The following is a 16,615-nucleotide window of genomic DNA, read 5'->3' on the forward strand; positions in this document are numbered from 1 at the left end:
CATCTTCTCCAACAGATTCTCCTAGTGAGACGTCGTCGGCCGGCAATGAGTTTGTTGGCTGTGACGGATTCGATGACAAGTTTGTGTGTACTCCAGGTGAAAACCCATGATTTTCCCTTCCGATATATCAAACAATGTTGGCGTGCAAGCGTCGTGCCCTTGTTGAAGGTGTTGGTGTAAGATTGCGAGGTATTGGTGTGAAGCGTATGCCTCCTGGCAGGGACGTATGCGTGTTTATATATCCAACAAGATTACAAGATGCAGCAGGTGGTTTAGGCTTGGCCCCTAATACAAGCTATACAGGGATATCTACTAGCACCGGCACCTCTAACCACCTGCCTTGATTTACAAGATAACATACACGCACACAACTACAATTGTGACATTGTCACGTTACAACGCAAGTCTATCATCTAACATCCTCCCTCAATCTAAACATGTCAAGGTTAAGATTGTTCTTGAAGGCTTGCAGTTGTCGAGCTTGTAAGGGCTTTGTGAAACCATCATCCACTTGATCTCCAGTTGGTATAAACCTGATGTCCAAAAGCCTTATGGCAACTCCTTCTCTAACAAAATGAAAATCAATCTCTATGTGTTTTGTCCTTGCATGAAACACAGAATTGGCAGAAAGATACGTTGCTCCAAGATTGTCACACCATAGACAAGAAACATGTGTTCTTTCAACTCCTAGTTCATCAAGCAGAGTTTCTACCCACATTACCTCAGCAGTAGCATTTGCTAGTGACTTGTATTCAGCCTCTATACTGGACCTAGAGACAGTTGCTTGTTTCTTTGCATTCCATGAAATGAGATTAGAACCAAGAAAAACAACAAACCCACCAGTAGATCTCCTGTCATCAGGGCATCCTACCCAGTCTGCATCAGAAAAGGCACTTACTGTAGTTGATGGTGATTTACATATTTTCAGTCATATTCCAGCACTCCCTTGGACATAACGCAATATCCCCTTAACAATTGTCCAATGCACAGAAGTAGGAGCATGCAAAAATTGACAAACCTTATTCATAGAGAAAGATATATCAGGTCTTGTCAATGTCAGATATTGAAGTGCACCAACAACACTTCTTTACTTAGTCCCTTCTTCTGGACTTAATAGCTCCCCTTCATGTAAGGACAGCTTTTCTGTAGTGGACAAAGGAGTACTACAAGGTTTGCATCCCTTCATGCCCACACGCATGAGAATGTCAGTGGCATACTTTTCTTGCGTCAACAAAATCCCATTAGATATCTTTTTCACTTCAATGCCTAGGAAATAATGTAACTCTCCCAAGTCCTTAAGTGCAAATTCACTTTTCAAATTTTTAAGCAAAGCTGAGGTGGCCTCTTGTGAGGAACTAGCAACAACTATGTCATCTACATAAATGAGCATGTAAATGATCACCTTTCCTTTCTGAAAGAAGAACAAGAAGGTATCACCTTTGGAGGGCCGAAATCCAAGTTCCTGTAACTTTGTGCTCAATCTTGAGTACCAAGCCCTGGGTGCCTGTTTCAGACCATACAGAGCTTTGTCCAACTTACAAACATGTTGAGGTTGAGTCTCATCGACAAAACCAGGTGGTTGCTTCATATAAACCTCTTCCTCGAGAACGCCATGTAAGAACGCATTCTGAACATCCAGTTGACAAAGACTCCATCCCCTGGTGACAACAATAGACAAAACAAGTCTAATGGTGGCAGCTTTAACAACTGGACTAAATGTGTCCTCATAATCAATGCCATAGCGTTGCTTAAAAGCTTTAGCAACTAGCCTAGCTTTATATCTATCTAAAGTGCCATCAGAGTGTCGTTTAATTTTGTACACCCACTTACAATCGATAATATTCCTCCCTGAATTTGGAGAAACCAAGTGTCAAGTTTGATTTTTCATAAGGGCATTGTACTCCGTTTCCATAGCACGTTGCCAATTCTTATCTCCTAGAGCTTCTGCCACGTTTCTAGGTTCTTGAGTAACAGCAAGATTTGCAAATTTTAAATTTTTATCATACCTGACCGTCCCATCTTTAGGAACCAATCGCTTAAAAATACCTTTCTGAGCTCGTGTACGAGGGCGCACAGGAGTAGGATCCGTAGAAGATCCGGGAGCCACAGCGGATCTAGTGGGACTGGCAGCGTTCAGGGGATCGGGAAGATCCTCCTCGACTGCGGTGCGGTCGGGTGTGGGATCACGTGCCCGCCCAGGCGATGGAACGGGTGGATCCGCCTCGGCTGCGGCGTGGTCGGGCGTTGGATCGTGCGTCCGCACGAGCGACTGAGCGGGAGACACACGCCTGTGGGCCCAGCCGCCGGGGCCATCATTGCGTGGAGAAGCGGCAGCACTAGGCGACGCGCCCGCGCTGGACCCACCACGACACGTGGTGCCCGCGGAGACGCCAGCGGCCGATGCGCCAGCCGAGGGGGACAGCGGATTTGCGCCTGCTGCCGCAGGCGCGCAGGATCCTGCGCCGCCAGATCTCTCGGGATCGGCAGCTGCAGCAGAATCGTCCTCGTGTTCTGCGCTGGTCGGGTTTGGACTGATATGCTGCATAAAATCATGTTGCAAAGTGCCTTTTTCTGCCAAATTTTTTTCACTGTTTCCTGCAGCATCATGATCTGGATTAGTAGCACCATTAATCATATGATCAACACTATTATCCCCCTGACCAGTAGGATTCAAAAGATCTGGTGACAACAAGAGAATTTCGGCTCTTAGCCGTGCACCTGCAGTAGGATGCAAGGTGGAAAAAGGAAAGATGTTTTCATCAAACACCACATCTCTGGAAATATAAACTCTTCCTGTGGAGATATCTAGACACTTATATCCCTTGAGGAGGTTGCTATAACCGAGGAAAGCACACTGTTTGGATCTAAGTTGGAGTTTATGTGTGTTATAGGGCCTGAGATTCGGCCAACATGCACAACCAAATATGCGTAGAGAAGAATAATTGGGTGTGTCACCAAATAAATGAGTGAAGGGAGTGTCAAAGTCTATAACCTTGCTTGGCATCCTATTGATTAAATAGGTGGCAGCAATGAAAGCCTCATCCAAAAAATTTAAGGGCATGGAGGCTTGAGCAAGCAAGGATACCCAACTTCAACTATGTGACGATGTTTACGTTCAGCTGACCCATTTTGCTGATGAGCATGAGGACAGGAAACATGGTGAGAAATTCCTATCTTGGTGAAAAAGGAATTCAACTTTTCATACTCCCCTCCCCAATCTGTTTGGAGAGCTAGGATTTTGCGATCAAATCGTCTTTCAACAAGATTTTGGAAGTCATGAAATTTTTGGAAAACTTCAGACTTATGTTTAATGAGGTAGGTCCATGTGAATTTACTGAAATCATCTATAAAACTCACATAGTATTTCTTTCTACCTACGGTTTCAACGGCAGGACCCCAAACATCAGAGAAGATAAGTGCCAAAGGAAATTTTGATTCACTCATAGACTGAGGATATGGTAGCTGGTGACTTTTCCCTTTTGGCATGCGTCACATACAAATTTATTTTCATCATTGCTAACACATGGGAGTTTATTCTCACTAATGATCTTCCTAACAACAATGGAAGATGGGTGACCTAAACGTCGGTGCCACAAGTCTGAAGATGGCTTGGTGGCACTTAGCACATGCTTTGTGACGTTTCCCCCGATGTGTTTGAGAGGATAGAGACCTCTCCTACCCCTGCCGCGAAGTAGAACCCTCTTCGTTTCCAGATCCTTGACAAGAAAAAAATGAGGGTGAATTTCAATGAAAGTGTCATTATCAAGAGCAAGTTTACTTGCAGAGATCAAACTTTCGGTGGCCTCCGGAACATGAAGAACATTATTTAGGTGAAGTTCACGATCTGGGGTATAAATAGTTGTACGACCAATATGATTAATCGCCATACCTGATCCGTTGGTGGTGTAAATCTGCTCATTGCATGTGCACCTCTCCCGGACTGTGAGCTTCTCCAGATCACCGGTGATATGGTCAGTTGCACCACTATCCATATACCAGTTTGTATCTATGTCGTATTGAGGAGCAGCAATGTTCGCCGAGCGCTCTTCCCCTCCATGGTAGGCGGAGTCGTAGCACTTCCAGCACTTCCAAGCAACGTGCCCAACTTTGCCACAGATCTGGCACGTTGGTTTGGCAGCGGAATTGTTATTGAAGCCGCCGCCGTTTCCTCCCGGATTGCCAGGGCCACCACCGCCGTTGGGTTTGTTGTTGAAGCTCCGGCCGCGGTCACCACCGCCGCCAGCTTGTTTGTTGTTGAAGGCGCGACCACGGTCACCACCACCGCCGCCTCCGTTGCCGTTCTGCTTGTTGTTGAAGTTGTTGAAGCGCCCGCGTGATGCAGCGTTGGCGGAGGACTGAGAGGCTCCCCCGCGAAGATTCATGCGCGTCTCGAAGCTCAGAAGTTGCAAGTACAGCTCCGGGATAGTCACAGGTTCGACCTGTGAGCACATGGCAGAAACCACGGGATCGAATTCTTCCTCCAGCCCGGCAAGGATGTGTGAAACCACATCTTCTTCGTCCACCTTTTTTCCTGAGGCAACCAACACATCACAAAGAGTTATGATCTTACCGACGTACTCCGTAATGGTGGAGTTGCCCTTCTGAAGATTCGCCAGTGCGATCCTGACGTTGACAGACCGCGCTCGGCTATGCGAGGTGAGCATCCCTTGCACGGTGTTCCACAGCTCCGCTACGGTGTGGCAAGTCGCCACTTGGATGGCCATCTCACGAGGTAGCGTAGTCAACAGATAGGAAAAAAAACCTGCTGATCACGAGCATACCAGGTGCCAAACTCAGGGTTGGCGGCCTTCGACTTGGTCTTGCCGTTGCTGCTGGTCACCTCGATCGTCATGGGCGGCACTTCTTGCTCCAGATCGAGGAAGCCCGCCATCTGCGCCCCCCTGATGGCAGAGAGGACGGTGGCGCGCCAGAGAGCTTCGTTCCCCCTCGATAGTTTCTCTATGGCGATGTGTGCAAAGGGAGATGAGGGGAACGTATTTGTGGATGAGCTCGCCATGGATGAATCCGAGGTAGGCTCTGATTACCATGTAAGATTGCGAGGTATTGGTGTGAAGCGTATGCCTCCTGGTAGGGACGTATGCGTGTTTATATAACCAACAAGATTACAAGATGCAGCAGGTGGTTTAGGCTTGGCCCCTAATGCAAGCTATATAAGGATATCTACTAGCACCGGCGCCTCTAACCACCTGCCTTGATTTACAAGATAACACACACGCACACTACAATTGTGACATTGTCACGTTACAACGCAAGTCTATCATCTAACAGTTGGCTCGAAGCTTGGCTCTAGAGATGAAAATCTCATGTTCGGCTCGGTTGGACTCATCAACATTGGGGTAGTACGACGGTTCCTTTCTGAAAGCTTTGTCTAGGAATAGCATATTTTCGCTTAGTTATGTCTCATGTCCCAAGGTGTTTTTTTAGAAAAGGAGGATTACCCCCGGCCTCTGCATCTGGGCGATACATGCAGCCATTTTATTAATTATTTTCAAAGACCTTACAAAGCATTACATCAGTAAGCCTGAAGCCATCATCTAACACCTGTCGCTACTTCTATCCCCTTGATGCAAGGGTGCCGAATGTCTGGGCCTAATGCCAAACATACATCGCACCAAAACCTAACATCTAATGTCGGATGCCCCATCCCAGCCACATGCCGGGAATGGGTCACAAACCGGTCCGGCGCACTCACCGAGGCTACCACCGCCATCATCCACCTAACCATCTTCAGAGCAAGTACTGACGCAAAGAGCTTGCCATGTCAGCTGTCGACGCCACCATGGCGTCAGACAACGCCACCGCCCTGCACGAGGCCATCACGCCACGTCCAGCGCCGAGACCCTGCTGCTTCACGCCGCCGAGACCCACCGTCGTCAACGCGAGAGAAGGCACGCCTCACCACCTCACGCCTCTTCATTCCCGCACCGCTCCACAAACGATGCCCCCAAGAGGGAACACGACACCACAGCGCCGCCATCGTTCGATCCGGTGATCTTAGGATTTCTCCCGGAGCGGCACGAACAGGTTGACTATAGTTTCTTGACGATGCCTTCATCAAGGTAACGATGTAGACACCGTCATCGCCCGCCATGACCGGAGTCAGCTCGGTTTTCACCGGCGACTATGTCTCCCCAACTCGCCGCCGGTGCTAATAGTGGGATCCAAGATCTGTCACTACCAGCCTGGCCAACTGCCTTCGGTGGAGAAGGCAGCCACCACCATCATACCCGGGCCAAGAGACCCGGACGTCCTCGTGCCGCGAAGATTACCCAGAAGGATCTCCTCTTACCGTTGTCAAGACGAGGCGCAGCTGCAGTGGATCTCGATTTAAACCCCTCGGACCCAAATCAGATCTCATCGCAGCCAAAATCTCATTCGCCAACGGCCGCTGGAGATCTCCTGGCCAAGGTGTTTGGAGATCCTATCGCAAGGCAGATTGGCTGGCCTTGGGTTTTCTTTGTTTGTGCAAGCCAATCCGTTTGACATTGATGTAAGTCTTTGCTTGACATCATTGAATAATCAATAAGATTTTTGATTTGTGCATCACTCAATGCTGAGGAGGCGGAGAGCATTCCCCTTTTTTCAAAAAAAAATGAACTAAAAATAACATACCGACACAAAATCACTGACTTCCTTGCAGCTGTATCCGGATGGATTTGGTGTCTGTTGTACTTGGAATTGAGGGCGCGACAAGATGCATCGACCCACAGGCATAAATAACATACATCGCCTGATCACTCAGATCTCATAGGCGCGTACACTACATCCTCTCCCCCATCTAGATCGGTCGCGCGTGCGTGCGTACCAGCGTACGTGCATCCTAGACAGACAGGACACGTACAACTTGCCAAGAAAGCCGACTGTTGAGGGTAAAGGAAGCCAGCCATGCACATGCCAGTGCACGCTTGCCCAACACCACACTCAACCCAAGCTGCTACTAGCTGCTAGGTGCAGCAGCGGCAGCAATGGCGACCGCGTGCAGTGCCCAACTGTTCAGCCCCATGGATCCATCCATCCATCCATCCATCACACCTTGACCTAGCTATCTACTGAGTAGGAGTAGCTTGGTGTAAGTGAGGTGAAGTGATGCATGAGAGCAATTCATTCATTCATTCATGCCTGTCTGCCTCGAGCAGGAATAATGGTCACCTCATGCAGTGGCCGGGGCGATCTGGTACAAGGGCGCGAGAAGTCAGAGAGGTATAATTGGGGCCCAGGGGAGACAAGGACTGGCCGGGTGTGATTTGAGGTTTCATGGAGTAGTAGCCATGTCAGTAGTAACTCAGTATGCATGCTCTCCTTTGCAGTGCGGTGCAGCGTCTTTTCTCTTCCGCCCGTTTTCACGGCCAAAAGATCTCCTGGTCGTGCGCGCAGCAACACGTCAAGTCAGATCAAGATCAGGCTGCTGCACAAATTCTCATATCTCACGAAAGTTATCTTCAGATTAGCTTTAACTGAAGAAAGATCTTCAGGCTAACTAATGAGGAAGCCATTATTTCTCGATTTTTACCACATGTCATCTGGTATACGTTCTGTAGCGTTAGCGTGCGACTGTCGAGGCCAAAAATATACCTACTACTACTACAAGTTAAACATTTCTTCAAGACAGTAGAGACAGTGGCATGCCAATATGATAATTTACCAATCAAGCATGCATTGCATTGTGAAGCATGGCCATGGGAGCGAGATGAAGGTTTTTTATTCTTCGGGAAACAGAGACACACATATGGTGAATTTGCCCATGGTTATAATTGATTAAAGAGGCAAGACGCTTGTGAATTTGCTGCAAACATGGCAAGGAACATAACTGAAACCCGAGGAACCACTACTACTATGCTACAATTAGGAGTCAACAAACCTGGAAAGAAACAGAAATGGAAGCTGAGAAACCATAAAATTTGCTCGGGAATTAGTGGAGATGAAAGCAACGGCCCGGCCGTGATGAAATTCTGATCTTTCCAAGAGCCGGTCGCCACATGCATGTACATTTGTAGACACCGCACCGTAACTAAATGAGAAATCACATATATACATCTCTGCCTGGTAACATACCTTCATTTCATGGGACGAAGAATTCCTTATCTCGAAACGCATCTACACCGAACAATTGGCCTCTCACTGAGACTTCCCACAGCTTTATTGAACTGCCCGGCCGGCCTCTCGATCGCGCAGCTAGCAAGCCGAAGCGATCTAGCGAGAGGCAGATCCATGCGCGCATGCAGTTCAAGAAAGCTGTGGAAGATCACAGAGAGGGCCATGCAATTGGATCGGCCCTGGCTGGCCGCTACCATCGATCACAGAGGAGTCTTCACGAGGGATTTGGGGGCGGCGAGGGAGGAAGACAGGAAGAGTGGTACTCCGTAGAAGGGAACGAGTAGATCGACGGTGGTGCTTTCTTATAGCACCGAGATGAGAGAGGAGGTTTGGTGTTGGTGGGGAGGTGAAGGACCCCAATCCCAAGGGTAGTATATGTGGGCACCTAGTAGATGGGAAAAACCCTCTTCCTTGATGCTACTCATAGTGGGGAGTATCATATACTAGTATCATGCACATGATACTAGTGTATGATACTATCTTCATAGTGCATAGTATCATAAAGTAGTATCATAGATGATCATATTTATTGTCATGCATGACACAAATTAGCATAGCATTTAACATGATACGGTATCTACCTATGTTACTCTAACCCTCTCTCTCTTCTTTAATTGTGTGCCACATAAGCATATTTGCTAGTCCCAAGTGCATGTTACCGGTTATGTTACTCCCACTATGGCCAGCCTGAGAGCGATTTTTCCAGCGGTGCAGGTTCTTTTTTTGGCATCGAATTGGGAGCTTTTTTTGCCGGGATAATTGGGAGCTTTATTAAAGCACTAACATCCGATTACAATTAGCCCGCATGCAAGAAAGAAGAAACTCAGGGCTAACATCAAGCCAACTCAAAGCGGGCACACTGATGAGCGGGACTACCTGGGTCCTACATGCATCGTCATATGTGCACGTACACATATGAGATGTGTATTATGTACTGTTGTACTATGCATTGTAGAGCTGTTTGGATGGTGCCCAAGCCAGCCATGCCAAAACAAGGGCGAGCCAAAAAATTAAGGTTTTGGATCGTTTTGTGAGAGTGTAGGCATAGGCTAGATCGCCGGGTGTGCTAGGGTGTGCGTTTCTGTTTTGGAAGCCTTGCTTCCATTCTTGTATTGTGACTCTTACTTTCTTCTTCTATAAAATTAAGGTACGCTTTTGGCGTACTCTCAAAAAAAAAATTTGGCGTGGCAATTTGCCACCAGGAACTCGCTCACGGGTTGCTGCAGAATTACACGGGATGACCAAATAATTGGCTGAGATCCGAAATTTCGGTTGTGAACCAAACGCACACGCCACACCAGCCTGCCGGTCAAAGACCAATATTTTGAAAGGGCAGTCGTTGGTTGTCATCCAAACGGGCCCTGTGTGACCCGTGTACATTATATTACCCTCTCTCTGTGACTTGTGGGACAGCTAGTGAGGAGGCCCCACAGTAAAGTGACTAGTAGGTATGTTTTGTAGTCAGAAGGTAGTATGTGATCTTTTGAACTAACCCACGGCAGAGTGGACAAAATTTCTGTTTTAACCTTTTTTGCAAAAATTAGCACGATTTGACCTCACTTCGTAAGTATTTTCTCATTTGACCTTTTTTGGTCACGCCAACATGGCTGGCGTTTGGGTTGCACAGGAGACGCCATTGTCTCTGGTGTTTGGTCTCTGCGCCACATCCTTGTTGGCTGGCTGACGTGGCTCTGCCAAACGCCAAGGTGGCTGGCGTTTGCATGGCTCAACGAAACGCCATTAACTTTGGCGTTTGCATTCAGGAGCAGCAAGATATAACGAGTATGGGTGATGGGTGCAACCAAATATATATTTCCTTTTAAAATTTGAGCAGGAGCATCGAAGTTTAAGCAAGATCGATAAGAAGCTTTGGTGACCACGAGCAGACAAGGGCATCCGCGGCAGCAACCGTACGAGCTGACAGTATCTGCATGGGCTCCTACGAAAGCTCAAGGTCACGCGCCACAAAAAGAACATTTCATTTCATGCATATGTGTATGAGCCGGAAACCTGCAAAGCTGCATTCGTACATGCTTAAGCGCATCTCCAAACGCTGACTTTTAAATTGAACATCTACACCGATGGAGACCAGTCTATGGACAATGACGCGAGAGCCGGCCATCCAGCCGTGTCGGCATTCATTTGAAAACAAATATAAAAATCAAATGAATTTATCAAACACGACGGAACAAAGTTTGGTCATAATTTAAATAAAATAGACGATATTTCGTTCGTTTAACTAAAACCTTAAAAAAAATAGGAGGCTAACTTGTAGCGGACGGTGACCTCATACGCATGTCCGCCTTGCCAAGACGCACCGCTGGCGCCGTCAGTGTTGTCGTCGTCGTCGTCCGAAGTAGTCTTCCTGCAGCGGAAAGGCGCGGGTCCACAGCAGCCTTGCCCGACTGCCGCCTGGCGCTCATGGAGGAGCCACTCCGGTTCAGCCTCTGGCGCCGTCATCATCGTCGTCCGAAGTAGTTCTTCCTGCAACGGAAAGGCGCGGGTCCACAACAACATTGCCCGACCGCCGCCTGACGCTCACGGAGGAGCCACTCCGCTTCCTCCGCTGGCGCCGTCAGTGTCGTCATCGTCGTCGTCCGAAGTAGTTCTTCCTGCAGTGGAAAGGCGCGGGTCCACGACAGCCTTGCCCGAGCCACTCCGCTTCCTCCTGCACTGTGCGGAGGACCACCATGGCCAGTGCAGACCCTAGTCGCAATGCCCTAGCGGCAGTCATGCCCGTGCTGACAATTGTGAAGGTGTCGTTTAACGACCATTCCTCACTGATATTGGCGAGTTTCATATCGAGACAACGGCTCCGACGCGCGACCGTCTTTGCGGTGGTGATGGACCAGTCGAGGGACCAGGCCACCGCCAGGTCTGGGCCGTTGCGGATTCAGGTCGGCACCTCGTCCGACTTAGCGAACATGGAGCGGCACGCCACATTGTGCCGCTCGTGTCGCGCCGCCTGCCTAACTGCACTGTCCTCGGCCAATACGATGGCCCGCGACATGAGGAGCCGTCGCCACCACCACGACCACCGAGATAGTGGAGGATGCGCGAGCATGCCTTTGCGTTCTGCTTTGGGCAAATGTTGGGTCTTAAGATTAACTTCCATAAAACTGAATTGTTCTGCTTCGAAGAAGCCGTTGAGGTGGTGGCCGATTATGTCGACCTTAAAACTAAAGCCTAAGCTATCCTATATTTAACGGTGACCTTGTAGGCCATGTTGTGCTGGCCGGCGGCTCCTCCTCTGTCATCGGTGCGTGATCGGGCGTCAGAGTCAGAGTTGTCGTTGGGCTTCGTGCGGCGGAAGGTGGTGGCGTTGCGGCAGGGCTTCCCGGCAGCCGCTTGCCGCTCGCAGATGATCCTCCATGCTTCCTCCTGCACCATGTGCAATGCGGCCACGGCCACCGACGACGTGGCTTGGGGGAGGGGGCGGCGGTCGTTAGAGGAGGCGGCGTTGGCGACTTCGATGTGGCGGAGACGGCGCTTGGCCGTCTCAGGCGTCCTGAGGGAGCGGTCTAGGGGCCAGGCGTACAGGTTCGGGACCGCCGCAATGTGTGGCGACGTGACGTCCGAATCCTTGTACTTAGACCGGCGTGCGTCGAGTCGCTGCCAGCCGATGAGGACGACAAGCCCGAAGTTTGAGGGCGGCGTCGCCACGATCCGCAAGATCCCGCCCCGGAACCGCTTGCCGGCGCCGATGCTCAGGACTTGGGCATCGCTAGAGATGTGGAGGGAGATGGGCAAGGAGGGAAGGAGGAGGAGGATGCGATGCGATGTGAACAGCACCATAGTGCGGCTTAAATAGCCGCGGCTAGGCCATGTGGACGGCCGGTCAGCTGCTTCAATGCGGCGCAACGGGCAGAGTTGGTTTCTCAGGAACCTGTGTCCGCATTGAAGCAGCGGCTGCCGAGAGGTCCGGACAACGCTGTCCGGACGGTTGCGAGAGGTTTGAAGGTATGTCTTAGAGATGCCCTAAATGAACCACTTAACTTAAATTGGTGTCTTGTTTATCGGAAGAAACTAGTGAAGTTTTTGCCAGGAGCTTCAGGGCACAAATAAAATAGTGTGCAACAAGAGAATTATACTAGCACTGTGTTGCTTTCTACTCCCTCCGTTCAGAATTACTTGTCTCGGAAATGGATGTATTTAGAACTAAAATACATCTAGATACATCCATTTCTACGACAACTAATTCCGAACGGAGGGAGTATTTGCAGGGTGGCAGTGGTGCTCCAGTTTAATTAGAAACCGAAGCTGAGAAAAGTACAGGAATCGTGACTACTAGTGAACGCCAAACACCATGGCGTTTCGTTGAGCCATGCAAACGCCAGCCACCTTGGCGTTTGGCGGAGCCACGTCAGCCAGCCAACAAGGATATGGCGCAGAGACCAAACGCCAGAGATGATGACGTCCTCTGTACAACCCAAACGCCAGTCATGTTGGCTTGACCAAAAAAGGTCAAATGAGAAAATACTTGCAAAGTGAGGTCAAATCGTGCTAATTTTTGCAAAAAAGGTTAAAACAATGATTTCGTCCCGGCAGAGTTACATCTCACCCACCCACGCTTTCAGTTTGATTATACAGTTTGTACCGATTATATCTTTTGAACTAAATATTCGATTGACAACCCGTTTGAATATTAGTATTCACGATATTCAATTCTTCAAAATAAGATCAATTTGAACACTTTAGAAAAAAATCAAATTCAAATTATGAAATCATATTGAAACTTCATGTGTGTGTCATCGTATTTTTTACATGTTTCATTATTATTTTCATTACATGATTCGCTACTTTTCCATTCCGGATTTCAGTACTATTTCATTCAGGTTCAATTTCTATTCTGGAGCTTTCAAATAAGTTTCATATCATTTTGTCAAAATATATTCCATGGTCGGGCTGGACACAAAGTGTTCTCTTCACATATTTTATCATTTTTGTATCATCCCAAATTTACATTTTTTAGTATTTATTCGTACATTCCTTTTACTATAGTTTCTTACATTATCTTTTGCATGTTTTTATTATTGGTTTACTTCAGTTCCATCGTCGTATCATCTCACATTTCACATGAGTTTCATTATGGTATTAAATTAGAATTTGAACTTGTTCGGAACATGTTCAAGTTTGATCTTGTTTTATAGATTTAAATGTCATGAACACTAATCTGGAAACATATTATAAATCGGATCATTTGTTCAAAAGATAAAGGTGATACAAATTTTAGAATCTGAATAAAAGTATGGGTGGATGGACGTTAGATGAAAGAGTAAAGTAGTCTCAGTGCAATAAATTCCATGTTCCTATACAATGGGTGATCCCACGAAAACAGTACAAAACAGTTGAATTCAGTAGAGTACTTCTATGCATTGTGTATACCTGCACATATGCGAGCATGCAGGACTCCGGTAGAAACCGGCACCGCTAGTTTTTCATTTCCGCCTCTTCCTTCTGTTCCGGCTTCCTCTTTTCACATCAATCCAAGCTTTCAAGGGCTTTATGATGGGAGCAACGCTCTCCCCAATAGGTTACCAACCGTAACCGCCATCCAATCTCTCCTCCACTCCATCCTCTTGGTCCCTCTCCTCTCTCCCGTCCGGAAACTTCAATGATGGCCAGAGGAGTGGGGACTGGGGACGTACCCCTTTTCATTTGTCTTAGTTCTTGTAGGTCCTTGTTTCAGTTGGGCTTTGTTTATCTGTCGGCATTGACAAGACGGCCGTGGCAATGGCTATTGGAATAGGGTCTCTTTGGTCTATTCTTATCTCGACGATGTCCGATTTAACTAAAGAGGGCCTGTGAGGGTAGGTTTTGTCAAATATTTCAGACTCTCTTCATATCTTCTCAGTAGGCATGTTAATCAAGTGGAGTAGTTGGTTGCCTCTTTGTGTTGTGATTTCAACCTCTTCCTTTGATTTATTTCGTGACATGGCTAATTTCTCTAGCCCTCAGGACTAGTGTTGAATGATTGCAAGCCTGAGTTGCATGGGATGATGCCCCAATCAATATTCCTACAATGTTTACTATATCTCATTCCTAGCAGCGAGTGACTATTGTGGTCTTCATAGACTGGTTTGGCAAGGGTGTTTTGTAGGTGTCCATTTCCTTTATTGTCGGTTCAGTGCAATTTTCAAGCTCCGACGGACGACATGCAATCGACTTTCGAAGAGGATTAGTATGATTTTAGTTGTTATTTTATTTTATTTTTTGCCATTTCGTGTCTTGTTGTCTTTTCATTGTACTTGCTACTTTTTTTTCTTTAACAATTATCATATATAAGAGAGTGTAAACCAAAAAAGTGTGGTGGTCTAGGTCTAGATAACCTACATGAGCAGAACAACTGTTTACTTATGAAATTTGCTGTAAAAGCCCTCCTACGGGACCAAACACCTTGGCTAGACTGGATCGCCTTGCAACACCCAAATGCTCTCATCGCTCCACAAAACAGTCACTCATTCATTTGCCGAACTTTAATCAACAACTGCCAGCACTCCATGCCATCTCCACTAATACCTATTTCTGGTTGGACGCCTGGTTACACCAGAAACCTCTTGCTACTCTCTATTCCCCTGCCTCTACTCTCACACCACTATACCACTTGCTTGTGTGGCTGATGTTTTGAACCATGGTTTAGAATCAATCCTACGAAACCATCTAACATCTAATGCTGCTACCGAGTCGTGCTCTGTGTTGTCTCTCCTGCAGGATTTCCAGCTGTCGACAGGACCGGATGAGCGCTACCTCAATGGTGCCCTGCGCTTCTCCACAAGGGTCGCCTACGCGCTGACCATGGGCGACGACGGCGACAACGACGTGCATGTCGTACCCATCTGGTCTTCATGTGTTCCAAACTATGTGAAGATCTTTGCATGGCTTCTGTTCCATGATCGACTCAACTCCAAAAGCATCCTACTCCCTCCGTACGGAAATATTTGTCATCAAAATGGATAAAAGGGGGAGTATCTAGACATATTTTAGTTTTAGATACATCTCTTTTTATTCATTTTGGTAACAGGTATTTTCGGACGGAGGGAGTACTACGCAAGCATATCGTCTCCGACTCACTATGCCCGCACTGCGGGGTCGATGGTGAAACCAACTAACACATATTCATCGACTGCCCGCTCGCATAGTGGATATGGCAATGGACTGGGCTCTCCCCTTCGGGTAACATTGATGACCTTTGGGACTGTCGTCTTCCTACACAGGTGTATGCGATAATCTGGAAGTCCATCCTCCTCATTATTCTAAGGAAGATTTGGAATTCCAAAAATGCTATGACTTTCAAGCAGCAAAATCACCACAGTATTCTCACCCTTAGGCGAATCATTGATGATCTCATGCTCTGGACACACATGATGAAGAGACCGGAGCACAAGCAAGACGCCTCCTCATGGCGTCCCTACCTCTTATCACAGTTACACGTGCTCATGTAATTTCCCCTTTGCAATCAGTTAAATGATGGGTTACAACCTTGAGGCAATAATAAAGTTATTATTTATTTCCTCATATCATGATAAATATTTATTATTCATGCTATAATTGTATTAACCGGAAACATGATACATGTGTGAATACATAGACAAACTTAATGTCACTAGTATGCCTCTACTTGACTAGCTCATTAATCAAAGATGGTTATGTTTCCTAACCATAGACATGTGTTGTCATTTGATTAATGGGATCACATCATTAGGAGAATGATGTGATTGACTTGACTCATTCCGTTAGCTTAGCACTTGATCGTTTAGTATATTGCTATTGCTTTCTTCATGACTTATACAAAGTTCCTATAACTATGAGATTATGCAACTCCTGTTTACCGGAGGAACACTTTGTGTGCTACCAAACGTCACAATGTAACTGGGTGATTATAAAGGAGCTCTACAGGTGTCTCCAAAGGTACACGTTGAGTTGGCGTATTTTGAGATTAGGTTTTGTCACTCCGATTGTCGGAGAGGTAGCTCTGGGCCCTCTCGGTAATGCACATCACTATAAGCCTTGCAAGCAATGTAGCTAATGAGTTAGTTACGGAATGATGCATTACGTAATGAGTAAAGAGACTTGCCAGTAACGAGATTGAACTAGGTATTGGATACCGACGATCGAATCTCGAGCAAGTAACATACCGATGACAAAGGGAACAACATATGTTGTTATGCGGTTTGACAGATAAAGATCTTCATAGAATATGTTGGAGCCAATATGAGCATCCAGGTTCCGCTATTGGTTATTGACCGAAAACTGTTCTAGGTCATGTCTACATAGTTCTCGAACCCATAGGGTCCGCACGCTTAACATTGCGATGACAGTTATATTATGAGTTTATAGTTTTTGATGTACCGAAGGTTGTTCGGAGTCCCGGATGTTATCACGGACATGACAAGGAGTCTCGAAATGGTCGAGACATAAAGATTGATATATTGGAAGCCTGTATTTGGATATCGGAATCGTTCCGGGTGAAATCGGGATTTCACCGGAGTACCGGGGAGTT

General features: G+C 47.2%; 1 pseudogene; it reads right to left on the bottom strand.

The window, feature by feature from the left end:
• Positions 1-4,387: 4,387 nt before the first annotated feature.
• LOC119327059 lies at positions 4,388-4,526 on the bottom strand (annotated as a pseudogene).
• Between the last annotated feature and the right edge of the window lie 12,089 nt (positions 4,527-16,615).

The sequence above is a fragment of the Triticum dicoccoides genome, chromosome 6B (assembly GCF_002162155.2).
Source record: "Triticum dicoccoides isolate Atlit2015 ecotype Zavitan chromosome 6B, WEW_v2.0, whole genome shotgun sequence".
Taxonomy (NCBI): Eukaryota; Viridiplantae; Streptophyta; class Magnoliopsida; order Poales; family Poaceae; genus Triticum; species Triticum dicoccoides.